The sequence below is a fragment of the Paramormyrops kingsleyae genome, chromosome 24 (assembly GCF_048594095.1).
Source record: "Paramormyrops kingsleyae isolate MSU_618 chromosome 24, PKINGS_0.4, whole genome shotgun sequence".
In the NCBI taxonomy this organism is placed as follows: domain Eukaryota; kingdom Metazoa; phylum Chordata; class Actinopteri; order Osteoglossiformes; family Mormyridae; genus Paramormyrops; species Paramormyrops kingsleyae.
Window position 1 is genome coordinate 26,718,028 of NC_132820.1, and position 21,077 is coordinate 26,739,104.

At 43.3% G+C, this 21,077-nt stretch overlaps 1 long non-coding RNA gene, 1 other non-coding gene and 4 pseudogenes across 2 annotated transcripts; 4 read left to right on the plus strand and 2 right to left on the minus strand.

Annotated features, from left to right (window-relative positions):
• Positions 1-312: 312 nt before the first annotated feature.
• LOC140582643 (U2 spliceosomal RNA) lies at positions 313-450 on the minus strand (annotated as a pseudogene).
• LOC140582496 (U2 spliceosomal RNA) lies at positions 417-522 on the plus strand (annotated as a pseudogene).
• A 5,544-nt stretch (positions 523-6,066) lies between these two features.
• On the minus strand, positions 6,067-6,244 carry LOC140582632 (U2 spliceosomal RNA; annotated as a pseudogene).
• Positions 6,245-11,515: 5,271 nt separating this feature from the next.
• Positions 11,516-14,107, plus strand: LOC140582431 (uncharacterized). Its single transcript, XR_011985401.1, has 2 exons — positions 11,516-11,766; positions 12,627-14,107. It is a non-coding gene; the product is annotated as an uncharacterized lncRNA (long non-coding RNA).
• A 732-nt stretch (positions 14,108-14,839) lies between these two features.
• On the plus strand, positions 14,840-15,034 carry LOC140582530 (U2 spliceosomal RNA). The gene has a single exon (XR_011985453.1). It is a non-coding gene; the product is annotated as a U2 spliceosomal RNA (small nuclear RNA).
• Positions 15,035-15,398: 364 nt separating this feature from the next.
• On the plus strand, positions 15,399-15,529 carry LOC140582606 (U5 spliceosomal RNA; annotated as a pseudogene).
• Positions 15,530-21,077: the final 5,548 nt, after the last annotated feature.

The following is a 21,077-nucleotide window of genomic DNA, read 5'->3' on the forward strand; positions in this document are numbered from 1 at the left end:
CAGGGATGTCGCAGCCGTCAGCCTCAGGGCCCAGACTCCTCCCTGTCCTCCTGTCCTCTCAAAACCAGCAATCATTTAAACAAACATGAGGGAAAATTCAAAAGGCAAAGATGGCGTCATTCCTTACCAAAACGACAGCGTGTCACCTTCCTTTAAAAAAAAAATAAAAGAGAAGAACAGCAGGAAACGGGGGCTGTGCACGGACAGGGCCCCTCCCTCACAGCACATGCAGCTAATTAGCTGGCCATCCAGAGGCACTCAGTCTATTAGTCACCCACTCAGTCAGTTCTGCCTTTCAACAACAGGGGGCAGTAGAGGTGCACCGTTCCCGGAAGCACTGCAATACCGGGTCGATGCGTGGAGCGGACGGGACAAGCCCCACTTCCGGCTCCCTGTTCCAAAAATCCATCTAATAAAAGGCTTCTCGGCCTTTTGGCTAAGATCAAGTGTAGTATCAGTTTAATATCTGATACGTCCCCCATGGAGGGGACCACATATTAAACGGACTGACTCAGACTGACTGACTGAGTGGGTGACTGAGTGAGACAGGGTCTGCTTATCGAACCGGAGCACCTGAAGTAAAATGGTGAAAAACAGAAATTATTCATATTAATTTTCGGGGCGTGAGATACCCCCTTGCTGACGAGATGTGATTACAGAAATGTATCATGACTGTGCAAAAGGGAATAAGGCACCTTTCATCCTGATTTTTTTTAAGTTTAAACACATGTGTGCTTCATATGTAACCGTGATACACGCGGAGCCCAGAGAAATTTGGTTTCCTACACACATGCAATAAGGTCTTTAATTGGGCAGAGTCCATGCCTTCTTCCTTTTTATTGGTTCCCCAGCATGTTGGGGAGCAAGGGACCCCACAATGACGATTGTCTGTACTTGTATTGACACTGATGTCTCCTAGCACCTTGCCCTGACTTCACCTGCATCATCTTATATATTTCCAAGGCCGGACTCTCAGCAGTTGGAGGGTAACACAAATACAAGCAAACATAACAAGCACACATCAGCTATAGGTTTGTGAGGTTAACCGCTATTGCTTCGATGTGTCATGATGATGGACATTCCTGTAGGCTGTAAACTCCTTGGTGATAGATGAGGTACCAGGGCAGGAAGGAGCCAGGGAGAGACTGAGGGCTAAAAGACAGTGAAGGAGAATTAAGAGTTCTTTGATGCTGAAAATTTTGGGTATGGGTTTGATTGGGTATTGGCCAAGTTGACTTCTGAGTAAGGAGTGGATCCTTTGCATGGCTTCTTGGGGTATTTCCTGCATTCTGCAGGCCATTCTGCACCTGGTGGCCATCCTCTTTTTCCCTTCCGGTGTTTCGTGTCTGTTTCTCATCCCAAACCTGGGGCTCCTCTTCAAGTTCATACCCATACGTGTCAGTGGTTCTCTGCATGACGTCTTCTACAATCTACCTGTCTCTTCCTCTCTTCTCTTCCACATGATTAACTCTTCTTTCATTTCATAGGTCGATAAATTTGGTGCATGAGTACAAATATCAATGCGCTATTTTGCCGTCCTCTGCAGAGCCAGGATCAGCGTATAATCTTGCCCGTGTGGTTTTATGAAGCTTTGAGTATAAATAAACATATATTTTTATTATTAACAACTGAACATCCATAATTGCCATGGAATTGCCATTTTGAGGTAAATTTGTAGTTTATTTGTAGTTCATTTTTGCTGGAAGGACCTTAAAACATTTAAATTCTATATGGAAAATGATCACTGCACACATCCAGTCGAAGCCCTTTCTGAAATTAGTCTGTTGCTGCCTTTCAGGTCCCCAAGCTGACGACAATGTCCCTAGGCGCCCTGGCCACCGCATAGTGGCGCCCCCCGGTGGCCGTTCCAACATCACCAGCCTTGGCTGAGCTACTGTATGGTCCTGTGTGTGTGTGTGTGTGGGGGGGGGGGGGGGTTGACCTTTGAGTGACAGATCAGTGAGGAGAGTTGTGGGGTTCTTTTCTGTCTGTGTCCAGTTTTGTTTCACCGGCCAACTTTCCCAGTGTTTGAAAAAAAAAAGTATCCTTCCATCCAGCTGACAGGATGTGGTGACTGTAGTGTTGTGTTATTTTTGTGTTTTGGGGATTTAACACGATCACATGTCTGTCCTATAACTAATGCAAGCATGGTGCTTCAATGGCCTCGCCCCCCCCTTTAGTGAACACAAACTAAAGTATATGAGTATTGTTTTGTAAATGGGCCTGGTATTGTTGCACATCCTGAGTCTGATTGAATAGTTGGTTAGTTGCATGTAGATACACATATTTGACATCGATAAGTATTATTCGAATTTTACGTTGTCAGTACACGCCAGAGTTGATCTCTTGCTTCCCACTGTGCAGCAGTGAACTTAAACGGGTTTACATTCACAAAATATAATGGGGGTCAGGAGATGGACCATGGCTGAGATCACCGTCGAGTCAGGTAGCAAAAATCACCAACTGTGACAGCAGCCCAGCAGCAGTGGCCAACATCATGCTGGGTCCTCGTTTAGGGTGGCCAGCAACATGCCTATCTGCCATATATGACAAACCACAAGATGGCACTGCTTGTGCATGCCTTTTGAAATGAACTGGAATGCCGCTAGCAGGCACGCAAGTTACTTCACAAGTTCTAGAGCACAGCAATGCGTTTTGACTTTCTGTTAGCTATGTACGCAGTGATGGACATAACTGGTTCACAAGTACGCATTAACCTTTAAAAGCGATACATGCAGCAATCGGTTGCACATTTTTTATGTGCATTTGCGCCAATATGACAAATTACCGTGCATTTTAACCTCTATTTTCCTTACTTCTTTATTTTACGTTTTCTCTGTTTCATTTCAGTCAGTCTAACATATTGGTACATGTTTATATCACTCTCTACGTGTAAAGGGAGCAGACACAGGAAAAATGTACTGAAGACCCTTGAAATGATATTTATTCCTGATGTGAAATTGCTGTTTTTGTTTTAGATTCCAAATTTAACCTTTTATTTAATTTATCCCTTTTTCCCAAATAAAACGATGCATTTAGTTATAATCTATATTATTTTGATTTGGGGTCAGAAGTTCCAAAATCACCAGGTAAGTTAATTGATTTTATGTGTTTTAACTCCTAGACAGATATAAATGAAAACTCTATTTTTAAATAATTTATTGTCCTTTTTTTTTTTTAATTAAAAATTGGATCCCTCATGGACCAAGACTTCAAGGGCATTTGTACAATTCACCTGTAACTGGATCTGCAGTCTTTTTCTCCCCACACCCTCTGCTTGTTCCCTTCTTCTCTTTCTGTCTTCACTCCAGGAGAGCTCCTCAGACATCTCCAGCCTGTAATTCCTGGGAAATGCCACCTGCCACTCACCCTTGGAGGCGTAGCCCATTCTCAGGATCTCATACGTCACCATTCATCACAGAGTCACAACGCCTGCAAACATCTGAATAAAAGTAAGAGCCCGTTTTTTGAAACTTACACATTAAATTTTCCTCTCTTTACCATTTTATTCTTTTAAGCTTCATTCTGTTTAATTACATTTAGTATGGATTAAGGCACAGGCGGCCCGGAGGACATGGAGTGGGACCCTCCAGTTCTTGCCCTGAGTCCCAGTCCGTGGTGTCAGCCCCGTGACCAGAGTTTCCCCAGCCGAGGAGGTTATCGCCGTGACAACGGCAGGGTCAACGGAAAACTGGTCGGGGGTTCGGCTCCAGGAGGAAAGATCTGGGGTATGCTACCCAGACTTACCGCCTGACCCCAGCTCGGTCCAAGGGGGTCTTTTCGGGGGACCCCATCCATTGGTTCCCAAAAGGAACCACCTGCGGTTTCCTCCGGCACTGGTACTGGCCTGTGCTTTTGTTCTGCAGGGTCCACGGTGTGGTCCAGTTCCTGTCCTGCCTGCTCCTCGATGCCCTCCGGCTCTGCCGACCCCTCGCCGTCTACCGATGCTGTTCTTCCCTCGGCTGGCGCAGACGAGAGGAGCTCGTCCTTCTACAGACCCAGACAGGACTCCGAAGGCCCCCCTGGCCGTGACCCTTCTGCGGCACCTCGGAGCTTGATCTGTAGTCTTGCTTCCCCGTGGCTCTCCCTGGTTTCACCTCTTAGCCCGATTTCACTCTTCCAGCCCCCACTCCAGTCACTCTTGCTTCCCACTTTAGGTTCCCCCTGGCTCCCTCTCCTGGCCCTATTCTTGTTGCACATTGTTTGTCTGGTTGTGTCCTGCCCTGTCTGTCCTGTGCCACCTTTGGTCCTTTTGGTGCCCAATCCCTCCCTTTGTCTCCTTCTTCTGTTTCCTTTGTTGCCACTTGCCCACTGACACCCGCTGTTTGTCTTTTGGTCCCTAGTCTGCATCCCTGTCGGGTTACCTGGCCTGTCATGAGTTGTGTCCTGGCGGTTTGTCTCCCCTGCTGTCCTTGGTTTTGCCCTGGTCTGTGTGTCCCCTTAATGATACCTTTGCACCAGGAGGGCACAGGATTGGGGGGTGGGGGGGTGTTACTGTCATGGCCTGCCCGTCCTGTCAACCTTACTCTCCAGTTCTCCTCCCTGACGTGGCCCTAATGAGCCACGCTTGGTCTTTATTATGGCGCTTTTCCACTGCATAGTACGGCACGACACGGTTCAGTTCAGCTCACTTTTGAGGGGTTTTCCACTGGGAACAGTACCCGGTACCTGGTCCTTTTTTTAGTACCATCTTATCCAAGGTTCCAAGCGCGCCGAACCGTTACCAAAAAGTGACGTGTAAACTCTACTGGTCACTGATTGGCCGGAGAAAATCGTCATTACTGCGTCACTGAACTTGCGACACGAGACACAACAGACCCGCTAGATTTTTAGCACAGCCAGCGAAGGTTCGGACGCACCATTTTGTTTTAACCAAAAATGGCTGTTTCGTGGTCTATTGAGGAAGTGCAGACGTTCCTCTCGTTGGTAGCCGAGGAGCGGATCCAGCGAGAGCTGGATGGGGCGACGCGGAATGAAAAAGTGAAAAACCAAAACTCTCTTAGTTTTTTTAGCTGTGTTTTCTTTGGCTGCCATCAGCCTCTTTTGAAACAAACTCCTTCGCCTTGCTGTTAAAAACATCCACATGCCGAGAATGAAGAACACCATTCCGTCGATATGCTCCATTGTTGTGTGTTTGTTTGTGGCGCGTTTACGATGATGTCACGGCAGTAGAGGCGGCGCAACTATAACGACATGTGAATAATCCCGCCCACTCTAAAGCGGCACTAAACTGCAGTTGAAACGCAAACCGAGCCGAACTGAGCCAAACCAAGGTGAGCTGTACTGAACCGTGCTGTGCCGTACTATGCAGTGGAAAAGCGCCATTAGTCTCACCTCATGTTCCTGTCCTTCTGTCAGTCACTACCAGCTGCCTTGTGTTTTCCCATTCCTTAGTTTGGTAAAGTGCCCAGGCCAATGTTCTCCAGTTCTGTCCTTGTCTGTTTGCGTCTCTGTGCCCAAGCCTGCCTGCCAGAAAAGCTCCCCGCAAAGGGGGTTCTGCCCTACAGCTTGCATTCGGATCCTACTTCCCACCGGTCATGTGACAGAGGAATACAAGGTTAGTGTCAGGCAGAAATTAATAGCCTATCTTTGATTTTGCATCCATTTGGTAACTTGTTGAAGTTATCTGATAGTTCTCTCGATTCCAAAGACATATGATTCTTGCGTGTGCATTATGCATATTCAAAGCTAACGCATGTTGTGTTTATCTTACGCCGTACATGACTCATTGTCGTTATGGACAGTAAGCACTTTATGTCAGTTATCCATTGCTCCTTTTTGTTATGCTATACAGCCGCTTTATACATGTGGAGACTTATATGCACACACATTTTTCACATTCCACTAGTTTCACACATTTTACTGTCATCGTACTTCTCTTCTGATGCCATTTTATTTATTTGTTTGTTTATTTGTAACCTGGTAACTGCACACTGAATCTTCTTACAAGCTTTTAAATTTACTGTACATGATTGTTAGCAAAATCAGAAATGTCAGTGTGGTAAGATCATGTACTTTATATAGTCAGTCAGTCAGTCAGTTCTGCCTTTCAACAACAGGGGGCAGTAGAGGTGCACCGTTCCCGGAAGCACATCAATACCGGGTCCATGCCTGGAGCGGACGGGGCAAGCCCCACTTCCGGCTCCCTGTTCCAAAAATCCGTTTAATATGTGGTCCCCTCCATAGGGGATGTATCAGATATTAAACTGTTAAAACAGATTTTTTTTTCAGATCCAAATACTTTATTAAACAGTTCTGCACAATTATTTACATCGACACAAACACATTAAAACATATAATAGAAACTGCACTTAAAAAATTGGCACTGTCAACAAGGGAATTAAAAAGAACATTTTCCTACTAAAACAATGATATTCAGAAATATCATTGTCGCCGGTTCAAGCCCAGCCTCAGCACGTCTGCGGGTCCTTGAGCAAGACCCTCAATCCCCAGCTCCCTGGGCGCCGCTACGGGTGGCTGCCCTTCGCGGACAGCTTGCTCTACAAAGAGCAAGTTGAGGGAGGCGTAAAAACAATTTCCCCACGGGGATCAATAAAGTATCAATTATTATTATTATTATTATTAAATAGTCATAATATAACAGGCTGAAATTTTCCCATATCATATAAGTGAATGCCAATACAATAAGACATTACTAAAAATATTTTAAAATAGTATTAAACAAACTATCTGCAGAACCATTCACCATAAAATAAGCACAAAAAAAAGCAATAAAAGCAACCAATATATTTACACACCATTAAAATCTAAGTAAACACATATGGCCATTTATGCAATTAAAATGTCATCTCAAATGCATGCTTTTGATGCAAGATGAGCATCCTGGCTTCTTTTTACGAGCCCAAGTTATTTATGGCAAAATTAGGTTTTACAGGGGATCGGTAAATAGTGCAGTCTAGTAACATTCGGGGTGAATCATGGACAATTGATCTGAATTTCAGGACGATCAGTCCACACACGATCAGAATTAATCCACAATTACAACTTCCCAGAATATTATAGTAAAAGGATTAATTCCATGCCACGTGGGTGACGTAATCGTCCGTGAATTCATCCTAATACATGCCCCCATTGTTGTAAGTGGCGTATTCATCCCGCAACCTTCTCACCAGCTGCAGAATGGAGAATTTCTTCTCCATCCTGCGCTGCTTGCTATACTGCATGGAGAAGGTTTGGATCCTGTCCTTCACACTCTCCCACCATTCGGCCACAGAGGGGAAGGTAGGCTTGTCCTTCTGCCACTCGGAGAAGTGATCTAAAAAAAGGTGTCTAAAATCGCTCTCCTCCAGGATCTGCAGGTTCATTTTCCAATAGCCGCCCCCATATACAGGGGCGTCTATGGAGGCAGTGGCCTCCACTGCCAAGTGGTCAGTGGGCCACTGTGGGGAGAGGGACACCTTTTCAAAAACAACGGGGGGTGAAGCTAAAATGTAGTCGATGCGACTGCTGGCTCCGCGACTATTATGCCAGGTGAAGCCCAGCATGCTGGGGTTGCATGTTTTAAAACCATCCACAAGTTTAAAGGAACGAATAAAATGGCGAAAATGCCCTGAGCTGACATCTTCTCTACCCTCCAACGCGATGTTAAAGTCCCCTCCTAAAATCAAGTGTCGATCTGTGACACAGAACAGGGACAACTCTTCAGAGAGAGTTATACGGGACGAGGCTTCCACTGGAGCGTAGATGCATATGGCCCGGAGGCGCTGTCCCCTCCATGTGGCGTCCACTCCCAAAACCCTGCCTTGAAGAGCGGTAAATTAACTTACTTCCTCAAAGGCGCGGTCGCCAAAAAGAATCCCGACGCCTGAGGAGTGGACACCACCTACGCTCCAGTAGGATCTACCCCTCTTCCATTGTCGTGAAAAGAGAGCCTCGTCCCGCTGGTCCCGGAGGTGGACTTCCTGCAGAAAACAAATGCTGAAGGGGAAGATGCCAGCTGATTAAAAACCAACGTGCGTTTTAAAACGTTCCTCAAACCCCTGACATTCAAAGTGACAATATTAAAATTGGCCATGAAATATTAAAATGATCAAATACAATTAAAAACAACAAACTAATTAGACAAAATGTAGATATTAAAGGAATTCAAACAGAAAAAACAGACCATAAGATAAGCCTTTATGCAGATGACGTATTACATTTTCTTAGGAATTCTCCAACCTCTCTTCTGAAGACAATATCACTTATAGATAAGTTCTCATCTATATCAGACTACTCCGTCAACTGGAGCAAATCAACAGTTTTGCCTTTGAATTGTAGTTTCCAAAACACAACTACTACTCCTTTACAGTCAGGTAACCTTAGATACTTAGGCATAAATTTTTCCACCAGACTCTCAGATCTAGTACAGATGAATCATATTCCTTTGTTAAAAAAGGTGGAAGAGGATCTTGTGCAGTGGAAATCTCTACCTATATCACTCATTGGAAGAGTTGCCACCATTAAAATGATGGTCCTGCCTAAAATCAATTACTTGTTCTCAATGATCAATAATAAACTCTCTATGGCTTGGTTTAAATCACTAGACTCAAGCATCTTGTCATTTTTATTGAAGAACAAACCATCACGAATCAGCTTGAAAACTCTGCAAAAAGCCAAAGGTAATGGTGGTCTAGAACTACCAAGTTTCTATCACTACTTCTTAGCCAACAGACTGCAGTATATAACAAATTGGATCAAATCAAGCCCGGTAGATAGTCCATGGCTGGACTTAGAACAAGCAATCTGCGGAGAAGTAAAATTGTCTGATCTGCCTTTTATAAGATATGTGGAGGTGGAGACTCATTGATTTACCCTATGGTGTAAATTGAACACTATTACAGTTAATAAAGATTAATACTGTAAAAAGAACACTCACTGCACACTGTAAAGTGTTAAATGTATCACTGAATGGTGTGGACCCATATAGACACCATGCAGTGCTAATTTAACACTGGCACATTTGCTGTGTACATAAAATATCAAAATGTTGGGAACATGTGAATTATAATAATAACGCACAATGAATGAAAATATTTTGCAGAAAATAACGTAACTTGGATTTTGTCATTTTCTTCATTATTCATTTTGTATTCATTTGGGTTTAGAAATTGAAAATAAATCAGCTGTTGTCTAGAACTGAAACCATTGGAAAATGGGAGAGTTGTTTTGCTGCTCTAAATTATATTGATGGGAAAGAAAAATAAAAATACCATTGTAAAATTGTGTAATTGACACTCAAATATAATATTAACATGTAAAATGAAAATAACATGTAGTTTTTAAGTGACCAAATAGTATTGGAGGAAAAGTTATTGAATAGTGTTGGAATAAAGTGATAAAATCAAGAAGGAATAAAATGTTCCAAGAGCTCAAATTACTTTAACAAAACATGTTTCAATCACACTGTATAAACAGAAAGTACACAGGTTTATTGAATATGAATAAGTTATGTTAATTTAACTCAATTGTTCAAGTTGCTGCCAAAGCAAAACATCTGTGTGCAACCACTGTCCACTATTAAATTAAGTAAATCCAATTAAGTGTACCTCCAGTTTAACAAGGTTGTTAAGAACAATCTTTTATTAATATTTGACTTATCGCTGCTTAGTTCTGTTTACAATTGCTTGCTTTATTTTTTTGTTATAGAAAAATGGAGAAAAGTGTCATGGTTTTTGTCACAGCTGCTCATTTACACTTTGAGAAGTTTTACATAATCAAAGACTGAACAGTGTTTAACTTAGTGTTACCAATTCTGTTTTTTTAATGTAGTTTTACATGCATTTCAGTATCAATAAATGGTTAAAATGTGAAACAGTTGTCTTTTTTTACATTTGATCCATTGGGAGAATTGCATAAATATAATTTTTATAAATGCATTTTAAACATTTTGAATTTATTAATGAGTTTTATATAATCTTTATAAAAAATTTATACATAAATCTGGTTCATATGAATTTAAAACAAATTGTATGTATTGTAAATGCATAATCTTAGTTATTATCTATTTAAAAAACATTGGACATAACACAATTACATAAATCTCATTCGTAATTGTTTTATTTATATTAAACTGATGAATACACATTATATTACGTTTATTAATTTGCTTTCTTTAAAACTATGTAATCCAAATGCATGGAAATTTTATATGCAATTAAATTACATAAATCCTAAATATTAGGCCTAAATATTTTTTTGAGTGTACTATTTTACTGATAAACATCATGTTACTGTAATAACTTCACTGTTTATTACAGCAGGGGTGCAGATTGAACCCATGACCCTGGAGGCGTGAGGCTATAGTAGGAGCAACGGGCCACTATTCATACTGTGAGAAATGATGTATGTTTAATCATACATTGTAACTGATATGTCGTTACACTGCTTGTGTATGCTTTGCACCTTGCCTTTCTCCCTTACTTGTGTTTCTTGTTCTCCACACCTTGTGAGCTTCAACATGAACTGATTGATTGTTTTTCATAAGGCCCCAGGTTAGTTAGGTCCAGTCTCCTGGAAAAACACTAGAATGTGTCCTTGGCTTTGGAAGCTAAGAGCATCTTATTTTCAGGGAGAGCCCTGTAATATTTATTTTAATAAATTATTTTTATTGATAAACCTTCATACTGATAATCCTCTTGTAGTGGTCCTAAAAGAAAACATGACTGAAGATATTATGTTTGTTTTATCCATTTCAGTACAGACACATTTCACGATTCAGTAACCTGACTTGTCCAATAGATGGCAGTGTAGTACTTCGACTAGGACGTGCTATGGAAATTGCCGGTAAAAGCTGGTTTTCCATTTTAAACGTTTGTCTGACTGAAATGACCACATGTTGTACATATGTAATCGTACTATACCTCTAACCTTCAGCGTTGTATTACCTACCTTAATTATCTGCGGCAATAAAATATGTACGCGTAATTGGGCAGCTGCAAGTTAAGCAATCTGTCTGATTTTACATTAAAGTAGGCTGTACTGTTTGCAACAGTGATTTCAGCATTGCCCATGACGGTTTAAACGATTGTAAAAGGCATGTTGAGGTGAGTTTAACAAGTGTCATTTCATGTGCTGTATTATTCAGGTCTACACTAGTTAGACACTTGGTTAGTTGCTAATGCTGTCATGAAAGACTTTTGTAAAGTAGCAATGGAATATAATTAAGGAATTTGCATAAATGGTAAAATAATCTACTTATATTATTGTCAAAATACATAATTTTGACCTTCGTAATTTAGTGCGCTGACTAGAGGAAATTAATGAACAAATTAAACTGTGAAATCAAGTTTGTTGAAGTTATCTCTCTCCTTGTCGGGGGGTTGGGGGCACCTCCCTGAATTGAGTTTTTGCAGGTTGGGATGTCTGAATTATCCCACCTTAGGGAAGGGGGGGGGGTGCTGGCTGTGAAAGTTGGGGGGCGGCGACAGACGATCCGTAGCCACGCCCAACATACGATCTGTAGGCACGTGGCCACTTCCCTGCGTTTGATTGCTTTTATTTCTGTGTGGACAGATTTCCAGGATGCTGCACATTATTCGGGGGTGTGAGGGAGCTGTGGTGCATTTGCGGGAGTCTTCCGGGAGAGGTGTGATGTCTACATAAGATTATGTTTTAAAATGCGATCCAGTTGTTTAAATGTTCTGCCACTACACATTTCTATGCAGGACATAATTCATGGACTCAAACAGAGCAGTAGCACCAAAATTTATTGGTTATTTTAAGAAAGCAAGATAAATTACTGCGCATATGATACAGTAAAATGAGGTCAGTAAGAGCTTTTTTTAACGTTAGTACTGCTAAATCTCACTATTGCGGCGCGTGTCAGTCAGACGTAACACGCGAGAGTATGACAGACTGCGGTCAACGACGTTGTGTGGCGCGAGCGGCACGTGGTTGTCAACGGCCAGAGTCCACACCCTTTTACTAAGGGAGATGTCCGATGTTTGAGCTCCGGCAAACAAAACCAAAACCGTATTTATTTTGATCATTTCTGCTTAGACTTTATTAAACTAATACATGTATGTTTCGTGGTAACTTATGTACTTATTGATGTAACTGAGTTTCGATAATTTAGAAGTTCATTGCGAATTTTTACCTGGTTAGCCAGTTCTTGCTAGTTGGCCCTAGCATTGCGTTGTGTTTTCGTTGGTGTGACTCTGGGTTTTTTGTCTGTTAATCTATTAATTACTACAGGGAAATTTACATCGTGTTTTATAGTGAGTGAGAAATACCTCTGTGTTAATATTTCGGGAAACTATTTTTCGGATTGTGTGATTTCCATACATGTATATTATATAGGCGTCACTTGGTTTACCATAACTTGGTGTTAACTGCAGATCTGATTAGTGATTCTGAAATTGCCCTGGTGTGCAGCACATGTCACACTGTCTTCTGATTACTGGTTGCATTAACAACATGTCACATTATATGTAAGTCACAATATTTTGTCTGTCAGGTATAGAAATAATAATAATTTTTGGATAAATTCAGTTAAACTAATCGATAGTTAGCTGTGATAAGCTGCCCTACACACAAACGCTCTGACCCCAGAGGTAAGCTGACATGTACCCAAACACAATGATCACAGAGTTAAGCTGTCATCTACTCAAATGCCCTAATTCCAGAGGTGAAGCTCCAACCCAACCAACTGCATCCAACCAAGCGCCTTGACCCCAGAGTTAAGATGACATAAACCCAAACACCCTGATAATAGAGGTAAGCTTTCATCCACTCAGACGCCTTGATCCCAGAGGTAAGCTGCCGTCCACCAAGCGCCCTGGCCCTAGAGGTAAGCTCCCAAACACGCAACCGGCCCAACCACAGAGGTAAGCTGCTGTCCATCCAAGCACCCTGAGCAGAGAGGCAAGCCGCTGTCCACCCAAACACCCTGATCCCAGATGTAGGCTGCCATCCACTTAAACACATTGTTCCCAGTAATCAGCCATTCACCCAACCATGCTGATCCCAGAGGCAAGCTGCAGTCTACCCAAACACGCAGGCCCCTGAGGTATGCTCACATCCACCAAAATGCCCTAACCCCAGTGGCAAGCTGCCATCCACCCAAACGCTCTGATCTCAGAGGCAAGCTGCTGTCCATCCAAAAATGCAGGCCCCTCATGTAAGCTCACATCCACCCAAATGTTCCAACCCCAGAGGCAAGCTGCTTTCAACTCAATCCCCTGACCCCAGAGGTAAGCTCGCTTCCACCCAAACACCCTGATCACAGAAGTAAGCTGACATTCACCCAAACCCCCAGGCCCCAGAAGGAAGCTGCCATCTACCTAAACGACCTACCCCCAGAGGTAAGTTGACATCCATCCAACTGCCTTGATCCTAGGCGAAAGCTGCCCCGGTACGTCTAGGTGGTGACACTCCATCCTACAGGGTTGACATGATGCATTTTCCTGAAGCACACAGAGGACACATCGGGTTTTAGGTAAGTGTGCTTTGTTTTTCTGTGCGTGTGTTTTATTTGGTATGGATTTTATTTATTGACATGTAAAGATTTTACTGAGCACTGTTTTGGTTGATCACTGTTAGCACTTATTCATCAATATTAACATTATTGATATTTATTAACATTTTGATCTGTTGTGCTGTTTATTGTGCGATTAACCTATTTTGTTCCCAAGGTTACTGATTTTATGTGTTTTGGGAAGGTGTATGATGCCGTTTTAGCCCGACCCTTGTGCAGAGCTTGGAAGTCATGCGGATGTGTTCCTTTTTAACCCTCTGGAGTCTAGGGGTAGGGGACACACTTTCACTAACTGGGGCATGCTCACACATTTCATTCAATATCAAAAACTTAATTCCTGGCAAATAAATTATTTCTTATATATTTGGTTTGGCAACAAACTCATCTTAATCTTAGTGTACTTTGTAAATATGTTAGATTTATGTGAAGTTTGTAATTTGACATTCAAAGTATAGACATGGCAAAATGCAGTTTGGAACACTTGCAGAAACATTATAAAACTACATTGTAAGCAATGCTGGCAGTTTGTTTTGATCCCAGATATCTGATCACCAAAGTCTTGGCTACACGAAGATGACTAAATGGTGTAGTTGCAATATTCATTTGGATAAATAAATAAGAAAAACCTAACTCGTGTCACTATTTCTGGCTCCTTTCATTGAATATGTAGCAACTTTCATGTGAATGAATGAGCCATTATCACCTGGCCACGTCCCTCCCCCCTTTTATGGCGCTGAAGGGGATGTATCTGGATCGCGTTTCACCGTTGCGTTGTTCATCAAATTACCATGCGAATGCGATCTGAATACGCGCTAATGTGGCTATTTAGAATGTGAATAGCGATCTTCGGGTGACAGTGGTACTACACACCCCCGATGCAGGTAAAACAAAGTAAGGTGACATGGTTTACTTTTTTGCCGATTTAAAAAGTTTAATACTTCCGACAATGAACGTTTTGAAAAGAATGCAGATTACAGATTTAGTCAGCATTTTTTTTTATGTTTCTATAATAAGATTTCAGCGAGTCATGAACTGAAATACACAAGAAAGATCGCGGCATTGCCGACGATGCCGTCGACTCCAGAGGGTTAGAGGTCTTAACTTTTTAATAGCATGCATATAAGGTGACATTTTAATTGTTTTATTGACCATATAATTGTAATTAGGTTTAAATGGTGTATAATTGTATTTGCTGGTCTTATTGCCCTTTTCCTGTTTTATTGGTAATAGTTCTGCAGGTAGTTCTATTTGTTTAATATTATCTTTGAAAGTCTTATTGTACTGTGTTGGCATGATTTGCATAGTGTGGGAATGTTTCAACCTCATAGATTGTGATTATGTGTTAATATAAGTAGCACAAGCATAATATTTATTAATCATGTATTTGAGCTGATTTACATTTTGTTTTGGTATGAAAAGGTTATTTTGATACGTCCCCCATGGAGGGGACCACATATTAAACAGATTTTTGAAACAGGGAGCCGGAAGTGGGGCTTGCCCCGTCCGCTCCACGCATCGACCCGGTATTGCAGTGCTTCCAGGAACGGTGCACCTCTACTGCCCCCTGTTGTTGAAAGGCAGAACTGACTGAGTGGGTGACTAATAGACTGAGTGCCTCTGGATGGCCAGCTAATTAGCCGCATGTGCTGTGAGGGAGGGGCGTGGCCCCCGTTTCCTGCCGGTTTTCTTTTTCTTTTTCTTTTTTTAAAGTAAGGTGACACGCTGTTTGTGTGGTGGACAGCTGTGCTGAGGTAAGGCATGACGTCATCTTTGCCTTTTGAATTTTCCCTCATGTTTGTTTAAATGATTGCTGTTTCTTGAGAGGACGGGAGGACAGGGAGGAGCCCCTGGGCATTCTACTCCGAGCGGGGGCGTCACGGAGACCCGGCTAACGGCGACCCGCTAAGCGGCAGCCCCATATCGACTCGGATCTCTCTTCATCCCGTATAAATCTTTCGGTTTTTACTAAAGATTTCCGTGGGGTATAGTCATAGTTGTTTGGGTTAATTCTGACTACCACAAAAGTTTACAAGCCCTATTTTGGCAAGAGCTAATCCTAATCATTTTCATCCTTGCCGTTTAACACTAGTTACTGAGCTAGTTACTGAGCTAGTTACTAGTTACTGAGCTTTTAATACTGAGCTTTTTATTTTCTGGTGAGAATTCCCTCGGCCCGACCTCGGGTGGAGAGGCCATTAGCTCCATTGTCCTCCTGCTTTTGTTGCGCAAAAACACTAGTTACCTGTGAACCCTGCCACATTTGCATTTCTTTACCGCCACTGCTGCTGGCAAGCTTGCCATATCTATACAAAATATCCCACACTCTGACTGACCCACAAATATGAAAGACACAATTTCACAAAATATAGAAACACAAGTGTTTTATTTGTCAAAAATAGACTGAAAACAGAATCAATAATAATAATAATAATAAAAGAAGTAAAAAAAAATTCTCAGTCCCTCAGTTCCTCTTCATCATCTCAGTGGTTTCATAGTCAGTGTTTGCAGCGTTTGCAGACCCAGTAACCTCTGTGCCTGCATTTGGCGCAGGTGAATTTGCAACACTTTGCGCAGAGATATCTGCTGCGATTCCTGTTGCAGCTCTCTTGTACCTGGCACTGAGTTGTCTGAACAGTTCCTGGCACAGCAGCAGCAAATGATGCAGCAGCTGCAAAAGCTTCCCTCTCTGCTTCCATTGCCTTTTGCAGCATGAATCGGTTACTGAGTTCCATGGCTAGAAGACTCAGAAATGATCTTCTTTTGCCTTTCCACCCTGTGCACGCCTTGTACAGAACATAGGCATTCACTGCCGCCAGGTCCAGCATGTTATAAAATACGGCTACTGGCCACCTGTGTGTTGCTGTTCGTACTGTATACTTGCGTGCCATCTGGTCCAACACATCTACACCACCCTGTAAAAGCAGAGAGAGAGAGAGAGACATAAGTATATTTTTTTCTACCCGATATAGGCCTGTATAGTACATATCAGGAAACATTGTAGCACTGGTATAAAATTATATGCACATTCACATACCTTCATATGGTTGTAGTCTGTTATCGTGTTGGGTTTCCTCTTTATACCATCCCCGATCATCACGTCTCGGTGCAAGGAACTCAGAAGACACACAGTTTTCTTTTTTTTTGGCGCGTAGATTGTCAAGGAGACACTGCCGCTTCTAAACACTGACGTGCAGAATTTCTCTCGGCCTGCAGTGTCCTTTGCCGATGGAGGAAGCTCATGACGAGCTTTATTCATCGTGCCCAGTAGTGTGGTTTTGCGCTGAAGCAGACTGTGTGACAATGACAGTGAGGTGAAGAAATTGTCTGTTGTGACATTTCTCCCGTCATCCAGAAATGGCTCCATCAGACTCATGACCACATTCTCTGCCAGCCTCTCCCCCTTCTGACGATTGGGGTCCTTTCCCAAGTAAGGGGATGCATTGCAGACGTATTTGGTCTCCAAATCCATCGCCATCCAGAACTTGATTCCAGATTTGTCCGGCTTGGATGCGATATACTGTGTGAATGGACAACGAACCTTGGTCGGGAACAGCTGCTCATCTACGGTGATGTGTTGTCCTGCAGTGAAACTCTCAATACAGTTCCTAGTGAAGCATTTCCAGATGTCCAAGATCGCCGCAAATCTGTCTGTTTTCACCCGTTCTGCCCTCGTGTCCTTGTCGTCAAATCGAAGGTGTTTCATGATGGAAAGGAATCTATCTCGGGACAACATGGCAAGCTTGCCAGCAGCAGTGAGGGTAAAGAAATGCAAATGTGGCAGGGTTCACAGGTAACTAGTGTTTTTGCACAACAAAAGCAGGAGGACAATGGAGCTAATGGCCTCTCAACCCGAGGTCGGGCCGAGGGGATTTTACGTAGATTTGCGTAGGTTTAGCAAACCTAGTGTTAAATCACTCATGAATAGATGTGTTTGTGAGAAATTGGTTTGTTTTAAGCATTTTAAATTTAAATAAATACTGCAATACTCATTGCAGAAATACATCTTTTCCAATATTGTGCAGCCTAATAATGAAGTACTTACTACTAGGAGATATCTAACAACATACGATGCAACATTCAACAGGGGGTAGTGAAGTGATATGTGGCAGATCAAAGTGCCAATTCGATGTGGGGCAGTGATTAGCATGTGGAGAATGCTGCAGCAGTATTACAAAATCAGCAACTCTTTTAAAAATAATAGTGATACAAATATATTATTTATTAATAAGTATATAGAATCAGTACACAAAGTATAAGTATATAAATATAAGCATATAAAGTATATAAGTACATAAAGTATAAGTATATAAAGTTTAAGTATATAAAGTATATAAGTATAAAAATGATATAAGTATAAAAATGTTATAAGTATAAAAAATTTAAGTAAAAAAAGTTTAAGGGCTCAGAGGCCTGCTGCTCCTACTCATCAGAGTGGTTCTATTGCTTGAATTTCTTCTTCAGAGCCTCTGCTAAAATGGCAGCAATGTCCTCTGAGGGCATGGGCGTCCCCTGCGTCAGTCCCCTCCTCGGCACTGGCGTCCCACCTGGCGACCTCAGCACCGGGCGCAGTTTAACGCAGGGCAGCTCCGCCAGGACATCCACCATGTTGGGGCCTTTGGTGGGTCCTGAGCCACTTCCCTGACGATGACTCGTCTTCTGCTTGGGGCCCTGGATACTAGCAGGTGGAGGAGGAGGAGGAGGCGGCGGTGGAGGAGGAGGAGGGGGTGGGAAACAGCTTGGAGCTGAAGTGGAGACTACAACAGGAGTCCCAGTGGTCTCCGAACTGCTCCGGGATATATGTGGGTCAGTCAGGGCACCAGCAAGCATGGAGATCTCAGACCGTAAACGGCCCACCTTGTCTTCGAGAGCTGCAATCTTCTTCCAAACTGCCGCCCACTCGGACCCTGCCTCTGCTGCAACAGGAGCATGCTGGTGATCCCCGTGTCCACTGGGGAGGTGGATGCCACTCCCGACCTTTGCAGGGGTTTTGCCATTTATAGCAACCCCCGTTGCAACAGTCAAGGATGGTGCAGTGGGCTTGCGCACACGAAAGCTGGAACGCTTAAAGCATCCCAGACAGGTGTGTAGAAAACCACGCAAGCGACTGAAAGGACCCTTTGCAGACGTTATTTAAAGCAATGGAACACAAACAGTAAATGAAGATCGCCCAAATCAAGACCGAGAGAAATAAAAATTACAGCTTCTGCTTCCAGATGTACGTAGCAATAACCAATGAGCACGCAGAACCATTCGAGGTCAACTTAGCCGACTGTTTCACGTTCTAAAATTTACAGGGTACAGTGGTACCTCAGAAGTCAAATTTTATTTTTTTATTTTTTTTTCTCTCCCAAAATGGCGACGCGTGCACACACTGCGGCTTCTCTCTCTCCCGACTAAACAGTGTTTTTCGTCCTGGACGTTGCAGTGTTTCTGTACGCCTTTGTCGCGTTTATCTGTTCTTAAGCCCATATATAGCCGAACATTTTTGCTCAACATCGGCAGAAACAAACTTTTTAAGTTAGACTCTGTGGACGCCGAAGAGCTGAATGATCTGGGTCTGCTCCGCAGGCCTACTCAATCACCGACCCCCACTCCTGCACCTCGCCCAAAATGGAGGTGCCTCAAGTGGCGTGAGAGAAAGCAGAAGAGGGATAAGAGTGGAGATATCCGAGCTAGGCTGGTGGCTTGCCCACACAAACCCGCTATCCCCTCCATCGTTCTGGCCAACGTACGCTCATTGGATAAGAAACTGGAGTACATCCGACTACTATGTTCATCTCAGAGGAATGTAAAGGACTGTTGTGTTTTTTTGTTCACGGAAACATGGCTCAGTGACTGTGTCCCGGACCGCGGCATTCAGCTTGACCAGCTAACATGCTACCGTGCTGACAGAGTTGTCGTCGCGGGAGGTAAGACCCGCGGTGGCGAGCTTTGTGTTTACATCAATGACGCCTGGTGCTGCGATGCTGTTGCGGTCTGCAAATACTGTTCACCAGTGTTGGAGTTTATGGTTATTAAGTGCCGGCCGTTCTATCTACCGAGGGAATATACAGCTATACTGTTGTTTGCTGTGTATATCCCTCCCACCTCCAATGGCAGCAACAGGAGGGAGGCACTGAATGAACTGTACCAGCATGTATCAGTGAGCAGCAGACAGCCCACCCAGATGCTTTTCTCATCTTGGCTGGGGATTTCAATCATGCAGACTTAAAGAGTGTGTTTCCCAAAATACAGCAACACATAGACTTTCCTACACGGGGAAATAACACACTGGACCTTGTTTGCACCACCCAAAGAGGAGCTTACAAGGCTTTCCCCCTCCCCCAGCTCGGTGCCTCAAACCACATTACTGTCATGCTAATGCCTGCTTACAGACCGCTTGTTAAAGTCACCAAACCGGTTCGGAAGCAGATACAAGTGTGGCCGGAAGGGTCTTCAGAGGCTTTACAGGACTGCTTTAACACCACAGACTGGAGTATGTTTAAGCAGGCTGCCACATACGACAACACCACTGACCTCCAGGAGTACTCAGAGACTGTTACAGCCTACATTAACAAATCCACTGAGGCTCAGTAGGCACCCCAGCCCCCCACCGTTACATTGGAAGGAGCGGACCTGAGACCCCCGGCGACAACATCCCGGAGCAGTGCCGACGCCAAGAGCTAGCCCCCCTCCCCCCCCACCCCGAAGGGCAGCCCGTACTCAGTCACCCACTCATTCGACGACAAATAGCCCCCCCCCACCACCAGCCAGGGCAGACACCCAGACATCACAGGATGGCAGCCACAGCCCCCCCAGCTCCAAGAAGCCACTAGCCGCCCATAGCCCGGGGGCCCAACCCCACCACCCGCCAGAATCATGAGGAGACGAGACCACAGCCGACCACCCCCTCCTACATAATGGAATTGGCCAGAATGGACCAGAGAGAATCCAATTCGCCCAATTGTTTTTTTTGGAGGGAATTAGACATTCTCTCCAAACTTATGTGGTCTAGAATTAAATTTCTATACTGAGTAACACATAAATTATTTTTTGATTTCCAGTTCATGAAGATAGTTTTCTTTGCAATGCCTAAGGCAGTAAGGATCATGTGCACTTTATTTTCTTCCATATCTAATACACTTGCATCACCTAAAATGCACAATGTAGGTGAGGTTGGGATATAGCAATTAAACCAAATTCATAGATCTTCACATATCCTTTGCCAGAACTTCTGCACCGGTGTGCAGGACCATATGGCATGCATGTAGTTCTCTACAGAGTTACCTGAGCAGTGGGTGCATAGGTTTGAGTGTATAAGGCCCATTTGGAACATCCTTTGTCCTGTATAATGAGCTCTATGCAGAGTTTTGTATAGTATAAGCTGTAAGTTGGGGTTTTTAGTCATTTTGAAGGTGTTTAAACATATTTCTTTCCAAAAGTTTTGATCTGGATCGATGGATAGATCTTGCTCCCATTTTGAGGTTGGGAGGGAAATTGAGTCATCCATTTTTGACAATAACTTATACATTTTTTGCAATAATTTGGGGCTAGAAAGATTTAAAAATTCTAGCACCCATGGAGGTATTTCTAAGTTAAACTGATTAAGATTGAACCTTGC